The 18,477-nt window shown below is 34.3% G+C and overlaps 1 pseudogene; it reads right to left on the bottom strand.

Annotated features, from left to right (window-relative positions):
- Positions 1-225: 225 nt before the first annotated feature.
- Positions 226-8,233, bottom strand: LOC115975841 (annotated as a pseudogene).
- Between the last annotated feature and the right edge of the window lie 10,244 nt (positions 8,234-18,477).

The raw sequence follows: 18,477 nt of genomic DNA on the forward strand, positions 1-18,477 counted from the left end.
ATCTTATCAATAGAGTTGCAGATATTGGTTGGGATGCTGGCAGACTGCATAAAATATTCTGGAATTGGGGTAGCCGTAGATTTAATCAAAACCAATCTACCTGCAGGGTATAGAAGCTTGGATACAACAACAGTTAACAAGAACCAAAAAAAAAAAAAAAAAAAAAAAAAAAAAAAAAAAGGTGGTTGTAAAAATAACAATGGCAACTAGAAAAAAAAAGTCCTTAGCAGCTGCAGCTAAATCATCATTAGCTTTCCAAAACACTCTTGTCAGCCATTCTAAACCATATTCCTTCCATTTGACAGCCTATGTTTCATACATCCTCCATGGCAACTTGAATTTGCCATCTAGGAAGCCTTGTAATCTAGCATAAGGCCACTGCTTCAACATTAGCTAGAAGAGTAATAACCTTTATAAATCCTCTTTTTTTTTTTGCCTTCAAAGCTTCCTTGGCAGCCAGACAGATGATTGTAACAACTACTTGTCCATGTAACTTCCCATTGTCCTAGTCCTCTGGCTGAGTATACCAGTTTTAAGGGGATGCAGTGTGGGAAAATACTGCCAGCATTAGATCCTTGTATTTGTACAATGAGAATAGTAGGCCATGTAATCCAACATAGGAAGCCTGTGATAAATATGGAATCATTGACAGTTCTAGAAACATTGTTGGTGCAACCAGAAAAACAAAAATAATATAAAGCCAACAATTTTATGAAAGTATGAGCTCATATGTTACGGATAAATTATAGTTATTCATTGTAAATGAAATTTAGAAAGTTGCTGACTGCTTGGTTATCAGAAAAGCCTGCAAAGATCCTTAATCTGTTTACATTTTTTTTGATAAGTAATAAAGATTCATTGATATCAAAAAGAGAGAGACACCCAAGTACACAGGGAGTATACAGGGGTGAACAAATCAAAAACGAACATTACAAAAATCAAGTAAATCCAAAATAGAAGAAAAATGATGGTTTCTCCACACAGAGAACCAATCAAGTAAGGTTCTAGAAAAAAGAAGCTTGAGATCAGGCATGGAACGCTCCTTGTCTTCAAAACATCTACTATTTTCTGCTTCCAAATACATCACATCAAACAATGAGGAACAACCATCCACATATCTCCATTACGATGGCGACCAAAACAACCTTGCCAACAAGCCAAAAGCCCAACAACAGAGAATGGCATAACCCAGCAAACTCCAAATAACCCAAAACCATATCCCACAACTCCAAAGCAACCGGGCAATGAAGGAAAAGATGGTCAATAGTTTCACTATTACACTTGCACATATAACACCAATCCAAAATGCAAACTTTTCTTTTCCTTAAGTTGTCAATTGTCAGACATTTCCCCAAGGTTGCGGTCCATACAAAGAAAGCCACTCTAGAGGGAATCTTCTGCTTCCAAATGCTTTTTCAAGGGAAAAACTGCTCACTATGGCCAACTAGAAGATAGTAGTAAGCACTAACCGTGAACCCCTTACTTTTACAAGGCAGCCAACATCTCTTATCCTCCCCGTTCCCCCTTATAGGAGTGCAATAAATGGAATTGATGAAGCTTTTGAAAGCTTCCAATTCACGATTATGCACCTCCCTACAAAATTGAAAATCCCAATGAAGGACTCCATTGGTGAACCTCATTAGATCCGCCACACTTGCCTCTTTACTACAACAAATCCTATATAAATCAAGATAGTGGTTTGCGAGAGGAGAAGATCCACACCAACGATCTAGCCAAAACTGCACTTTTGATCCATTTTCAATTTCATATAGAATAAACCGAGATAAAGAGTACCACCCCCTTCTAATATTTTTCCACAAACTAACTCCATAAGGACCAGAGAAAGAGCTAGAACACCAACCACCCCAATCACAACCATACTTCACCTCTATCACTTGACGCCATAGAGCATCCCTTTCTTGCCCAAATCTCCATAACCACTTCCCTAATAAAGCCACATTGAAGGTTCTCAGGTTCCTAATCCCTAACCCACCTGAAGAAAGCGGAGTACACACTGTAGACCAATTAACCAAATGAAATTTGGGCTCATCTCCTAGGCCACCCCACAGAAAGTCCCGTTGAAGTCTAGCAATTCAGTTGGCCACAGAAGTAGGAATAGGGAATAAAGAAAGAAAATAATTACGAAGATTAGAGAGAGTGCTTTTAATTAAAGTGACTCTACCTCCCTTGGATAAATATAATTTTTTCCAACTTGCTAATTTTCTTTCCATCTTCTCTAGAATTGGATTCCAAATAGACTTGTCCTTAAATTTTGCCCCCAAAGGAAGACCCAAATATTTCATTGGGAGAGACCCTTGCTTGCAGCCTTAGACAGCCACCAAAAGATCCATGTTATGAACTACCCCCACAGCCACTAGTTCAGACTTACCCAAATTTACCTTTAGACCAGACATAGCCTCAAACCAAATGAGCACCACATGAAGAATCAGAATTTGATCAATATTAGCATCACAAAAAATCAGAGTATCATCAGCGAAAAGGAGATGGGAAACCATCAAAGATCTTCCAGCAAAGGCACCTACACTAAAACCTGACAAACGACCTTCATGGACAGCCTTATTCAACATTCTACCGGCAGCTTCCATAACCAATACAAATAACAAGGGGGACAAAGGATCACCTTGCTGCAACCCCCTAGAACTTCCAAAAAACCCATGGGGCGTATCATTAATAAGGATAGAAAAACGAACTGTTGATAAACAAAAAGAAATTCATCGTCTCCACTTATTAGAAAAACCACAACGCTCAAGCAAGTTAGAAAGAAATCCCTAGTTCACGTGATCAAAGGCTTTTTCAATATCCAATTTACATAACAACCCTGGCTAACCAGACTTCAATCTACTATCAAGACATTCATTAGCAATAAGAACAGAATTAAGAATCTGCCTATTTAGAATAAAGGCGTTCTGGGGAGCTGAGATGATCTCTCCTAAAACCATGCGAAGACGAGTAGCCAAAATTTTAGCATGAATTTTATAAACCCCCCCAACAAGGCTGATAGGTCGAAAGTCGTTTACCTCCACTACTGCAGCTTTTTTTGGAATGAGAACAATGAAGGTTGCATTCAAGCTTTTTTCAAACTGACCTGTAACATGGAAATGGTGAAACACAGCCATGATGTCTGATTTGAGAATCTCCCAGCAAGCTTGAAAGAAAGCCATCGAAAAACCGTCAGGCCTAGGAGATTTGTCCCCATTAAACTCCTTGATGACTTCAAAAATCTTAGTTTCCTCAAAAGGTCTCTTTAACCAATCCACATTATCCCCTAAAATCCTTGGAAAATCCAATACATCCTAGAAAGGATGCTGCTCTTGCTACTCAGAGTATAGGTTTATATAGAATTGAACAATATGGTTAGAAATCCTATCCTGGTTGGAAGACAAAGCCCCATCAATCATAAGGTTTTCAATACAATTATTTCTTCTATTAGAATTAGTCATCCTATGAAAAAACCTCATATTGGAGTCGCCCTCCTTTAAAAACAACACTCTGGACTTTAGCCTCTAGCTAATCTCCTCTAACAAGGCTGCCTTCTCAAGATCGGCGCGAAAGGTTGCTTTTTCCAATTTCTCCTCCTTAGTTAGAGGTTGATTGTCCTCTTTTACATCTAGAGCATTCAACTTGCTCCATAATTGCTGTTTCTTGACTGTGATATTGCCAAAATCTGTTTCGTTCCACTTCTTTAGGTCCGCTTTTAGAGCAGTCAACTTCTTGGCAAGAATGAATCTAGGAGTCCCTTGAAAATGGTAATTTTCCCACCAAGACTTCACCTTATCTAGAAACCCCTCCGCCTTCAACCACATATTCTCAAAACGAAAAGGAATACGCCCTCTGTGATGATTCCCACTCTCCAAAAGAATTGGGAAGTGATCGGATAACACTCTAGGAAGCCTTTTTTGGGAGAAATGAGAGAGGTAATCTACCAAAATTGGAGAGAGGAGAAACCGATCTATTCTAGAGGTTGAGGTGGAGTTAGACCATGTGTAAAGGCCTCCCTCCAGAGGATTGTCCATAAGCCCACGAAGAGATATAAAATCCAAAAAATCATACATGCAGCGAGTAAATCTTCCTGCCCCTAACCTCTCCAAAGGAAAGCGGATGACATTAAAGTCTCCTCCAAAACACCATGGCAAATTCCACCAACTGTTCAAACCTGCCAATTCCTCCCACATAAATTGACGTTTCTTGTTCAAATTTGGACCATAGATACCTGTGAAAGCCCACTCAAATTGGTCACTGATGTTTTTGAACCTACACGAAATCGAAAAAAACTCCACTGCTTCCTATATCTTTTCAACCACCCTTCTGTCCCACATGAGCAGAATTCCACTAGAAGCACCCTCATAACCCAAATATAACCAATCTATGTCAGGACAACTCCATATGCTTCTAACAATTCCTCTTGTAACCCATTCCAACTTTGTCTCTTGCAAACAAACACAACACCAGAAAGAATATGAAACATATATTCACAATACTAACTCATCAAATATATATAATAGTAACACACATAAGAAATAAAAATAAATCAATTAAAAACTATAACACAAACACTGATACATTTTTAGAGCATAACATACAGGTCATTATTCCACAACATTTAACACACAACTAATAAATTTAGTTTAATTGAGTGGAACATTTAAAAGGTTACACAGTGCACAAAGCTCCCCACTTCTGAGGGTTCTGGGAGAGGTGGTTGATAAGCAACCCAGTCCCCAATTGAGTGGAGACACTTAAAAAATCTAATTCAATTGGATAAAAGGCAAAACTTATCAACACTGGAAATGACTTTGCATCAGCTGATGTTTGGGATAAATCTTTCAAAAATAATTTCAAATTAACAACACTAGTGCAAAATATAATGTAAGGAAAGATAACAAAATTAGAATAGCAACAAACAGCCAAGCTCAAATACATGAAAAGAACTATCAGCTTGTATAAGTATAACAATGACTTGCAGGAAATTTAGCTTTTCCTTGCAAGTTGACTCATTAATCAACATGATCTCTTCTGAACAATCTCCTTTAATCTTATTGCACATCTCCCATCACCAAGCAACTCCAAATGGAAACATACTTCTTGTGCCCTAAATTGAGAAAAACTCAAAGTAATTTTTTTTTTTTTTTTTAATGACCTGGGATCTCACCAAGGCAAGGCACTTTGAACCAACCCTGGGGAGTAAACCACAGATACATGACCTCACCTACTAGAACCATGTATAAGGTACATAAAGAATAAAAAAAAAAAAAAAATAGAATGTAAGACTACTCTATATGAAACATGTTCACGGGAGGACACAACATCAGGTCCCTCAACAATAGGTTTGAACCTTTCCTCATGCAGATTTTGAAAATCCAGCACCTACATTATTGGTATTTAATAGTATAAGAAAAATAATAGACCTCTATCTAATTGGAGGGATGAAAGCACAAAGAAACCAAAGGCACCAAACTAATTACCGTTGTTTCAGAACAAAATCATTTGATTGTGTGACATAAAAAACATAAAAATTAAATTATTAATAATTGAATTATTACTTGTAAATATTCTTATTTTCCAAGAAATGAATAAAGTTCGAACATCCTAGTGACAGTCAAAAAGCAACAAGTGCAAACAAGACAAGAATCGGACTTTTGAAGGATGGACAAAAAATCCATCCTAGGTTTTGACTGAAGGTAATCAAAACGTATGAAAAATGCATAACTTAGACTAATTGACATTGAAAGGACGAACAAAACAATCCTTTTCTTCGATCAGTAAATTAGTTTTTTTTTTTTGGATCAGTAGACTAACCGCTCAATCTATTCAGGTTTTAAAAACAGTGATCTCACTAGCAAGCATCAAAGTCCTGCTATAAAAATATTTAATTTTTAGCAAATTACAACAAAACTACTTATATAATAAATGGGGATAGTAAGAAAGACGTAGAACAAGGTGCATCAGAAATGAATCTGATTAAGGATCTTACTAGGTCCAGCATCTAACGATTAAGGATTTTAGAACTTTAGGGCTGGTTTAGGTAATACACTAATACTAACAGATTAGGGCCATTCGACGCATATCCATGCAAGTTTAGATATTTAGGCTATATTTGAATTGGAAAACTAGTTTCCTTAACCAACAAACTATGAAGAATGGTTGGAATATAATAAATAACGTTTAAATGCAACTCCAAAACTTAATTTCATTGCAGGGAACATTTAAAAACATCAATTCGGCTTACTAAAGGAAGTAAGATCACCAGAAAAAACTAGACTGTATAAAAAAAGACATTTAGCATTAACTTAACATGAGCCAAAATTTTAAAAATAACTATTTATGAAAATAGGTTCAATGCAGCAAATATGAGTGCACAATGAACTTATCTGTATAGATCTTTGAGCTTCCTCAACGCGACCAAAACGGGTGAGAAGTCCAATGATGATAGTGTAAAGTTCTTCGGATGCCTTTATTTTATATCTATGATGCATTAAATTAAATATCCGGCAAGCATCATCCACTAATCCAGCTTGATCGCAAATAGATAGGACTACTTTGAAAGTGAAATGGTTTGGATAAAACCACCAGATCTCATTTGATCAAAAAGAGCAATTGCATCTTGACACCGATTGCTATATCCATATGCCTCTATAATTGCAGTCCATGTCATTGATCCCTTAATGGGGATTGCATCAAAAACTGACTTAGCATGATCAATTGCTCCACCAGTCCCATACAATTTCACAACTTCAGCAGAGACAAAACGGATACACTCAAAATTCTTCTTCAAGACTTGTCCATGAACCTCCTTCCCAAGCATCAAACTTTTTAGTTCACCACAAACGCTCAATATCCTTGCTATTGTAACTGAATCTGGCATGTGCTTTGACAACTGCATTGACCTAAATACACCAAGTGCTGTATTTAGATGCCCGTGTTCTACTTATGAATCAATCATCACTGTCCCCAAGATCACATTCCTCTGTTCCATACCATCAAACATTTTTAAAGAATACTCCAACAGGCCACACTTTGAGTACAGTATCATCAAAGAGGAAACAATAGATACATTAGGTAGGAACCAATTCTTCAAAGCATAAGCATGAACCTCCTTCCCTTGAGTCAGAGCCCTCAAATCTGCACAAACTGGAAGAACAGTGGCAATTGTGACAATATTAGGCTTAAACCCTTCCTGCTGCATCTAAATTATTGATCTCAAAGCCTGCTCCAGTTTCCCATTTTAGGTATAACCTGACATCAAAGCAGTCCAACAAATAGTGTTCCTCTCCATTGATGAATAAAACACCCGCCTCCCCGATCCCATGTCCCCACACTTACAATATTTGTCAATCAAGGCAGACTGAATGAAAATTTGCCTCAAATAACTTTTCGTCTTCAACATGTAAGCATGAACTTCTCGGCCTAATTTATGTGCCCAAACTTCTCCAATACCTGGAAGTATTACAGTCAGTATAACCGAGTTTGACCTTATCCCTTCCTCTACCATTCTCCTCACATACTCCAAAGCTTACCTTTGCAACCTATTGTGTGCAAAACCCGCAATCATCGCTCCCCACACCACAACATCCCTCTCACCAATCTCTTCAACAATACAATGCACAAGCTTAATCTTTCCACATTTAAAGTACATATCAATCAAACTCGTCCCAAGAATCAAACTATCAACAACACCATTCTTTATAAAAAGGGCATGAATCTTTAAACGTTGCCAAAGTGCAGATGCACTGGCAAAACTCTTGATGACATTAGAGAAAGAATAAACATTCAAACCGACCCCTAATTCCTGCATTTCAGTATAAGTCGAAAGCACATCATGATATCGCCACCTACTAGATATCACACGGCCTCTAAGCAAGGCATTCCACGAATACACATTCTTACTAGAACATTCACCAAACAGTTGGTGTGTCGACTGAGCCACAAGCTGTGTACATGTTCACAAGTTTTCTACGTAAAAACTCATTGTTTTCAAGCCCATTAATCTTTATATGTGTGTGGACTTGTTTCCCTTCGGTTAAGGATTTGGTTCGAACACATGCAGTAATAAGAGAAGTAAAAGTGGTGGGGTTAACAGGTATGCCTTGTTGGTCCAAGTAGTCCAATATGGTAAGTGCTTGTTTCAGCTTGTTTTGCTTTGCGAATCTTTGTAAATTGCATGTGGGTTTTTGGTGTGGACCGGTAAAGATTCTGGGCATGCATCTTTTTGTCAAAACGGTGGCGGTTTTTTTTAGCAGGAAATTTGGATGGTTTTTTGTGTTGTTGGTGGGTGTTTGATGGTGGTGGTTTTGGGTTACGGGTTTGGACTTGTAGCCAGTAGGGGCTAGAGCCAACACTGCCCATTGCCAAAGCCATTACTTTGGTGCTCTTGATTCAGAGAGAAAGATGAAGGGAATTTTCTTACCTTGCAGGATTGAGGTTGAAGAATTGATGTTGTTTTTGAGTTGAAATGAACCCGTGAGAAGGCTATCTTCCTCAGCTTCAAGTGCTCTTTGTATTTTTGGAGGCTTTGGGGATGACGGAGAGAGTGAAGGGTAAGGAAGAAGAAGACCGTTTGGAGGGGAAAAAAAAAATGTTTGCGACGTTTTACTTTGGTAAAATAATAATAATAATAATAAATCAATAGAATTCATTTAATGCCTTCCCCTTTTCTTTATGTATTAAAATATGGAAAATGCTAACGAGTATCGGCACTGGTTAATAATCCATATAAAGAAAGTTTTGATGAGAAATGAAAAAAATTAATTAATATTTTGACAACTTTTTTCATTTCCCATAAAAGTAGTATTAAAACTGTCATAAAATGGATAATTAATGAGTGCCTTAAGGGCACTCGTTAGCAAAACCCTTAAAATATTTAGTACTTTTAAAATAAAAAACAATAAGTTTCTTATAAAATAAAAAAAAAAAAAAAAAAAAGTTAATTCCCACGTTAGAAAATAAATGTGAATCAAAGAGGTTTAAGGCCTGTGCACTATATCCAAGAATGAGACCCATTTAAATATACACGACTCTTAATTTCTTTAAGACCGTCTCTTTGTTGAAATACTTTTTTTATAAAAAAATTACTCTCTTTTTATCTTGAGATCAGGTACCTCATCTTATATTCAATATTCAAAAAAGCTACCTCATCCTTTTAGTTAGTTACGCTCTGTGTTTGGAATTATTTTTAAATAAATTAAATTAAATTTTTAGCAAAATCTTATTAACCTTTTCGTTACTTTTATGAGTTATTTTACTAATTTCAGTTAAAAGAATAAAAATAAGGTGAAAATCACATTTTTGTCCCTATATTTTTAAGCTATTCTACTTTGGTTCCTAACTTTTATTTGCACCGCTCTTACTCCTTATCCTGAAAAATGTGTCTCGGTTTTGTCCTTGCCGTTATATCAAAGACGAAAAATGCACACATGGCAAACGGAATGCATTGTTGGCACACTAAAAGCTGATGTGGCCATTAAAATAATAATAATAAAAAGTTATTTGGCATTAAAAAATGACACGTCATCATCTAAATTAAAAAAAAAAATTAAAACAGAATTAAAAACCAAAAATCATATGAATTGAGATCTAAGTATGTCTTGAACAAGAACAATAAGAACACAAACTCAGATCTAAGAACACAGACCCAGAAATTAAAATTAAAAAAAAAAAAAAAAAAAAAAAAAAAAAACCTCCAAAACTGAAAATTCGTTTTCTTTTGATTTTCTTAGGAACCAAACAACCACGAAGGATCGTTTTTGTCTAAGTTTAGGTGAAACCTTTCTACTATCCAAATAAACAGAAACAACAAAAAAAATTCAAAAAGAGGAAAACTCCAAAATTTATTTTCTTTTGCTGAACCCGACCATGATCTTTTAGAATCAAAGAATCCCCAACAACAAACCGCTCATCATCATCATCCAAACATGAAAAAATCAACAATCAAGAACTTAAATTTACTAAATTGAACAAATAATTCTAAAATCACATTAAAAACCCATAACAATTCATTAAATATAATAAACCCATATTTACACTTAGAAGAAAAAAGGCACAAAACCCATATAACTTTCACAAATTCCAAACCCAAATTTCACAAAAGTCAAAACTTACAGTGAGGGAAAGAGGGAGGAGGGCAGAACAGGGTGAAGGAGATTGTGAGAGAGAAAGAAGGGGAAACGATCATGAAGGAGTGTAGGAGGGAGTAAGGCGGCGACAGAGGGAGAACGGGTGGCGATGATGGTTGGATTGGGCTGGGCGGCGGCGATGGTGGCTAGGACATGAGAGAGAGAGAGAGAAAAAGAGAGAAAAGGAGAAAGAGAGGGTTTTGTTGTGAGGTAGCGAGTGAGGTTGAGGGAGTGTTGAAAATTTAGTTTTGGAGGTTTTTTTTTTTTTTTTTTAATTTCTGAGTTTGTGTTCTTATATTTGAGTTTGTGTTCTTGTTCAAAACACACTTGGATCTCAATTCATGTGATTTCTGGTTTTTAATTCTGTTTTTAATTTTTTTTTTTTAATTTAGATGCTGACGTGGCATTTTTTAATACCAAATAACATTTTTTTATTATTATTTTAATAGCCACGTCAGCTTTTAGTATGCTAACAGTGCTTTGCCACGTGCATTTTCCGTCTCTGATGTAACGGCAGGGACAAAAACGAGATGCATTTTTCAAGATAGGGAGTAAAAGCGGTGCAAATAAAAGTTAGGGACCAAAGTGAGAATTGCATGAAAATGTAGAGACAAAAATGTGGTTTTCGCCTAAAAATAATGGATGTTAACTATATTGGTATGTTTAGATGTTGATATAGCTAAGAAAATGATGAACATATTATGCTATGAAAAACACACATGCGCGCATGTGCACACACACACACACACACACACACACACACACACACACACACATATATATATATATATATATCTCTCTCTCTTTTTTGTAGTTTTGACAAGTAAAAATACCATTGTGGTCTGTTTGGATGCTATGGATTTGGATTTGAGGAGCCCAAAATCCTAATTCTTTGTTTGGGTAAGTTAAAATAAATGGATTTGGTCTTACCTCTAATCCAACGATCCCAACCAGAATTTGATAACCCAAATCTATGGATTTCAAATACTTTCAATCACAATGAAAATTTTGAAATTTCTCATGCATGCTCTTCACTATTTCTCTCTCCTTTGGTTTGCATCTCTCTCTCTTCCTTGCTACACAACAAGCTTCTTCTTCTCTCTCTTTTTCTCTCGGCAACTTCAAGTTTGTCTCTCTCAACTCTTCTCTTCCTCTTTAACCTCTCTATTTCTCTCTTTCTACTAAATCTGAATCGACAAATGCTGTGGGTTACATTTGATTTTTTGTGAGTTTTTCTAGGTTTCATTTGATTTGTTTATGGGTTTTATTTAGCTTTTGTTTGATTTGTTTGTAGGTTTTGTTTGATAGTATTTTTTGTGATTTGTTTATGGGGTTGTATTTATTTTCTATTTCTATTTTCGTTTGTGGTTTTGAAATGAAAATTACATGTTTGATTAAATGCTTCTATGAATTGTCTATGGGTTACGAATGTAGTAATTTTACTCTGTTATGTCCAAAGGGTAGTGGCTGGAGCTACTCGGTTCACTTGGCTCTGATGGATGTTCATATTTGGTAGTAGTTTAAAACCATGTTGTCATTCTTGTCTTTGGCACTAACATCCTTAGTAGTGGTGTATCTTTTGTCAAAATCGAGATCCTACATAAGATCGTGGAAGGTAGGGGGGATTGTGGATCGTAGAATCGGATTGTGGATCATAAAATCCTACATATTTTCAGATTTAGAGCAAAAAACACATTGATAATGACTTTATATGTTGAATAATCACATAAATTGTGATTTTATCCATTAAAAAAAAAAAAAAAATTTGCATCATATATCACTACGTCTATACTAACAAAATAAATATATTTATGTTTTGACCCAATGTATCTAAAAAATTCAATAAACGTTTAATTAGCTAGCAAATACTAAAATATTTATCAACACATGGAAATGTTTTCCAAGTTCCAAGTTTAATATTCAAAATAAGTTATCAAATGGAAACTAGCTAACTAAAATATGAAATCTAAAAGCAAGATTAATATTAAGGTGAAGTGAACATTTATTTATTCACATTCTAGGTTTCTTATAACCATCATTCTAATCATCATTATCTAGTTTATCATTTATGTAGACATTGTATATATGTATACTAGAGCTGTAAAAGAGATCAAGATACAACTTCACACTCAATTATTCAAGTTATACCACTCAGCAGCAATTATAGAGCATACTCAAAAAAAAAAAATCAATCAATCAATATACAAATACAAGCATACTAATAAAATTATATATAAGAAAAACATTTTAATAATATTAGAACACAAATTAGTATATTGATCAAACAAATTAACAACATTTAGTTTAAAATGTAGCAAAGCCAATATAAATTCTTCATTTAGATATGATGAAGCATTCCTTCATTTTGATTACAAGTGAACTAGAAACTAGAAAACATTTGCATAGGTTAACATAATTATATAAAATCGAAAATAAAAAGTCATACCATCACAACATAGAAAAAAAAAAACCTTAAAGCTTCATTAAAACCAAAAATTTATCCTATAAAAAAAAAAAAAAAAATGATGTTTTGGTAGGATCGGTATAATTGGTAGGATCCCATATAATCCTACATGATCCTACAATCCTATACGATCTTACATGATCCTATATACGATCCTATCATTTTTATGACCCTAGTGCGATTCTAAACGTTTTGGTGAGGTAAGATCATAAAATTGTGTGATCCTACTATCCAAATTGCGATTTTGACAACCATAGTCATGACCCTACTATTACTAGGGTAACAAAGAAGGCACCAAAATCTCCTCCATAATTGATTTGAACATGTTATATGGATTTCACTTTTAGTTTAGAGGGAAGAACCCAAACCTGCAACATTTTTTCATTAGTAGAAACTCAAGGACTTTACATGTGATAACCAATAGGATAAAGTGGAGTACACTTTTATGCTCTAGTAGTCAATGTTAAGTGCTTTAAGTGGAGTACACTTTTTTTGTTTTCCAATAAATTCAATATCAACTTTAAATTGTCAAAAGGTTCTATAATGGGCTGTTACTATCTATCTCAATAATGTGCATACGCTCCATAAGAATGTTTTAACTGTGCTAGTTGCTATCATGATGGTAAATAATGTCAAATATGTTGAATACAAAGTCAATACTCAAATGTTAGCCCAAAAAAAAAGGTCAATGGCCAAATGTTCATAAGTTTCAGATACTTTATTTTATAACTTATCCCTTAAAAAAAGAAAAAGATTTCTTGAGCAGTTATCTTGCACTATTTCAAAATGTTGGCCACTAAATGAAAATGGGATATCAGAAGAAAACATCACATTTGTTAAAATCACTAACAAGTGGATGACCTTTTGAGATACTTTGGCAAAGGAAATGTTTGAGGAATATCAATCTCAAAATCGTCGTGTCATTTGTCATAGCAGATAATCGTCATGTGTGGGATGCTTACATTAAAGTACGGTCACAAGTTATGACTTTTTTCTCTTAAATTATGATGGAGTTTTTGGATTATGTTATACTTTCTTATTATGTTGTAGTTTTGTTGTTTATGTACTTGGTGAGCAATTTTACGAACTAGGTTGGTTTTATTTTACTTTTGTTATGCCACTGTCTGCCTCACTGTATTCTTGTGGTTGTTGCTGTTAGGTTGAGAGTGTAGATTTTGGGGTTGATTTTTTGGGTTAACAAAGGGATTTTTTTGGTTATGTTTGGGCATAGATATTTTTTGGAGATTCCTCTAAGCTTGTTTTCTAGTTTTTTTAGCGGGTTTTTGGGGCTGTTTCTAGGTATTTTTCTGGTATTATTTATAGGGGGTAATTTGAAGGTATTTGTGTGGTTTTTCAGTAGAGTTTTGGGTAATTTGCAAGGATGTTTTGTTGGTTTTTGGTGGTGTTTAGATTTGGGTTTACAGTGGGATTTTAAGTGAGCTCTTGTTTGGGTTTCACTAACTGTTTAGGATTAATTTTTTGATTTTTGGGTTTTGCTATTATAAATTAATAGATTTCAATAGTTTTGTTTAATTATGTTAAATCATTGCTTCTCTTCTTCTTCTTTTTTTTTTTTTTTTTTTTTTTTTTTTTTTTTTTTTTTATATATAGAAAAATGTAAAAGCGGGTGCTTATAAAAAAATAGTTATTGAAAATTAGGAAGACATTGAGATCTTGTGTGGGAGGGATAGAGTTACTGGCATTGGTGTAGAACATATGGACGATGCAATTGAAGTTATGAACGATGCACAACTAACATGTCAACATTTGTTATCAACGAGTTCTGCAGCTGAGCCACATCAAAGAAAAAGGAATAGGAAAGATCCACTAGTTGAAGTTGTTACAAATATTAGTTCCTCTCTTACAGAGTATTGTTCCTCACTTTTAATTGTTAAGAACTTTAGAATAATTTTTTTAGTTTGAGATTTTGAATGCTGTGAAAAAACCTATGCATTTGGGAGAGTTCTTTCTCTCTCTCTCTCTCTCTCTCTCTCTCTCTCTCTCTCTCTCTCTCTCTATTTTGATATAGAACATTTTAGTTTTCAATAGTTGGCAAGACATTTTTTTAGTTGATTATGATGAAAGATATTTTTTCATCAACTTGTCAATTGGATTATCAATGGCTTTTTCATTACCTCATGTATTTATTAATTGTATTATCAATTGTTTTTTCATTGCCACATGTATTTATTAAATTGTTACTAAATTTAAAATGTAGAAGGATTAAGAAAAATAATAATTAAAAAATATATTTTATTGATCTTAAATCCAAATCCTAGGTATATAAACAATGAAAAAACTACAAAGAAAGGGGTTCTAGCCACGTTTTTAAAACGCGGCTATAGGTCAGAAAAACGTGGCTATAGGACGATTTGGCCTATAGCCGCGTTTTTTAGACCGTGGTTTCAAATGTGGCCTAAACCTCGTGACTATAGGCCTGAGAGGTCTATGGCCACACTTTTTTAAACGTAGCCTAATACCAGTACCTATGGCCGCGTTTAAAACGTGGCCTAATTAAGGTGAAACCTATAGCCATGTTTACAACGTGGCTATAGGATTGGACCAATGGCAACATTTAAAACGTGCGGCCGTAGGACCCTTGTTGACAACTTCGAAGGCATATTTTAGCCGCATTTAAAACACAGCTATAGGCCCTCAACCTACAGCCGCATTTAAAAAACGCGGCTATAGACCCTTATATTTAAAAAAAAAAAAAAAAATTGATTACCAAAAATTAATTTTTCGGTAATCAAAAGTTTTTTTATTTTTTAGCACTTTTTGGATCTCCGGCGACATAGATCAGTGATAGCATTAGAGAGAGATTGAGAGAGTTGTGAGAGAGCTTCCTCATTTTTTTTTTCCCCCTTCTGCTAGAACCATACGAGAGGGAGAGTTTGAGATTTCATATTTTAAATATTCAGATTTTTTTTAATGGAATATTTTGGAATATGCCATAGAATATTCCATATTTTTGTTTACGCAGTGCTAAACCCATTCAGTTTTTTTTTTTTTTTTTTTGGAATATTGTAGAATATGCCATAGAATATTCCTAGAATATTCCATATTTTTGTTTATGCTGAAGTGCTGAACCTTGGTTGGACCTATAGCCGTGTTTTAAACGTGGCTATAGACTTTACCTATAGCCGCACTTTTTAAACGTGGCTATAGGTATATATATATATATATATATGGTTGGACCTATAGCCACGTTTATGAACGTGGCTATAGACTTAACCTATGGCCGCATTTGTTAAACATGGCTATAGGTCCTCCTTTAAATATATATATATATATATATATATATATATATTTGGTTGGACTTATAACCACGTTCATGAACATGGCTATAGACTTAATCTATGACCGCATTTGTTAAACGTGGCTATAGGTCCTCCTTTAAATATAAATAAATATATATATATATATATATATAGCCGCATTTGTTAAACGTTGCTATAGGTCCTCCTTTATATATATATATATATATATTTTGTTGGACCTATAGCCACATTTATGAACGTGGTTATAAACTTAACCTATGACTGCATTTGTTAAACATGGCTATTGGTCCTCCTTTAATATATATATATAGCCACGTTCATAAACGTGGCTATAGGTCCTCCTTTAAAACAATATATATATATATATATATATATGGCTGGACCTATAGCCACATTTATGAATGTGGCTATAGACTTATCCTATGGCCGCATTTGTTAAACGTGGCTATAGGTCCTCCTTTAAATATATATATATATATTTGGATGGACCTATAACCACATTTGTTAAATGTGGATATAGGTCCTCCTTTAAAAAAAATATATATACATATATATATATATATATATATATTTGATTGGACCTATAGCCACGTTTATGAACGTGGATATAGGTCCTCCTTTAAAAAAAAAAAAATATATATATATATATATATATATCTATATATATTTGGTTGGACCTATAGCCGCGTTTATGAACGTGGCTATAGACTTAATCTATAGCCGCGTTTTAGAAACGCAGCTAAACCTGCAGCTATAGGTTTAGTCTACAGCCGCATTTTTCAGAAATGCGGCTATATGTTAGCTATAGCCAGGTTTTTTGTAAACGCGGCTATAGACCCAAACAAAGAATTTTAAAATTAATGGATTTCAAATCCAAATATTGACATCCAAACATAACTTTAAGTAGTTTTGATAGAGTGGAACTGAAAGCGCTACTTGAAAAACATTATACGGACAGCTGCATAGAGAGGAAAATAAAATGGTCAATATTGGCAGGTGAATTGATAAGACAATTAAATACAAGTAGAAGGCCTAGACATGTTGGTTATAAATATTTAAGGTGTTGTGATAGCAACATTACGTGAAAGAGTTTGTCCTTTTAAGTTGGGTGGCTAATTGGGTGGGTTGGGTAGGTTTTGGGTTGGACCATAAATTGAATTAGAGCTAATCTTTGTCAAATTTCTTATGTTGTGTACTTGGGTTAGCTAATGAGAGGATGAAGCATCATTTTTCGTGTTCTGAGAATACTTAAGAATTAGTCCTCCATATCACTGCATTTAAGGTAAACTACCTAGCTATATGGTACATTGTAGTACCCCTAGTTTCTAGCAAAATTTAACACCAGGATTGTCAGCTTCTTCTAGAGAAGATTGATCCTAGAATCGCCTCTTGGTCTAGGACTTCCAAGCGCCTGTCACTCCCGGCTGGCAGGTTACACTACTAAACATTGAATTCTATCCTCTATAGCATTCAAATTTACAGGTGTAGTTTGTGCATCCTTTCCAAGCAAGTTATTAGATCCATTGAGCAAAAGTTTGACAACTTGTTATTGAAAGAATATGACACAAAAGCTCGTGGAGTGAAAGTTTCATGGGAAATTGTATGTGTTCCGAAAAAGGAAGGGAGATTAGGCATAAAAAATTATTGGAGATTGAAATACATTCATGAAGCATGTATGGAACCTTTTGCCTATAAACTTAATCAAGCAAAATGGATAAAGGTTGTTCAGTTTTGGATCCTATAAATGAGACGATAGGCATAAAGATTTGATTAAATATACATATTATGTTGAGAAGTATGAAGGCAAGAAGATGCAAAGAAAATATTGTCTTGGTCGTTTACTCGTTTGGGACCTTTGCATAATTGCATATTATATGACGCATTAGCTTAGTTCTGGATCCTGCCAATGAGAAGAAAATTATGCCGAAAATCATTATTATAAAATTCTGTTTTCTTGCTTTCTCTACAACTCGTTTGGGAGGAAGTGTATGAGATATATGGGACACACACACACAAACACACACACACACACATATATATATATATATATATATATATATATATAACACATTTGTTCTGTCTGTTTTTGACACCCAGTCAATGGGACAACGGATATATACATGACACCATTAATAACCTTTTTTTTTTCTTTTTCTTTTTTTAAGTAAGTAGTACTTCTCTTAACGTAAACTAAAAAGAAAAAGTTAATTTTGTTTTTCCCTTAATTCTGTCATGTGAATTTTTCTTCATGAGATTGAAGTGTTTTTTTTTAGTTAAGTAGTGACATGACTTACTCTTAAATAGAAAATCTAAGAAACAATACCTAAAGTATTGTATCTAAATTTTGTCATTTTTAAAGTAACCATGTGTTGATTAACAAAAATAAAGTAGTAGTAAATTTATACGGTAAAAGAAATTAAAAAGTTAAAGTTAAAATTTAAGAATTGTAAAAATTTATATGAGATGAAGAAGAGTAATGTCACTCGGTGCAATACCCTTAGTATTGCATCCAATCCAAATCCGTATATACAGTTTTGACCCCTTAGTCAAATACTGAGTTTCTGACTACACCATATTTAATTGAAAGGGGTTATAATTAGAA

The sequence above is a fragment of the Quercus lobata genome, chromosome 2 (genome assembly GCF_001633185.2).
Source record: "Quercus lobata isolate SW786 chromosome 2, ValleyOak3.0 Primary Assembly, whole genome shotgun sequence".
Lineage (NCBI taxonomy): Eukaryota > Viridiplantae > Streptophyta > Magnoliopsida > Fagales > Fagaceae > Quercus > Quercus lobata.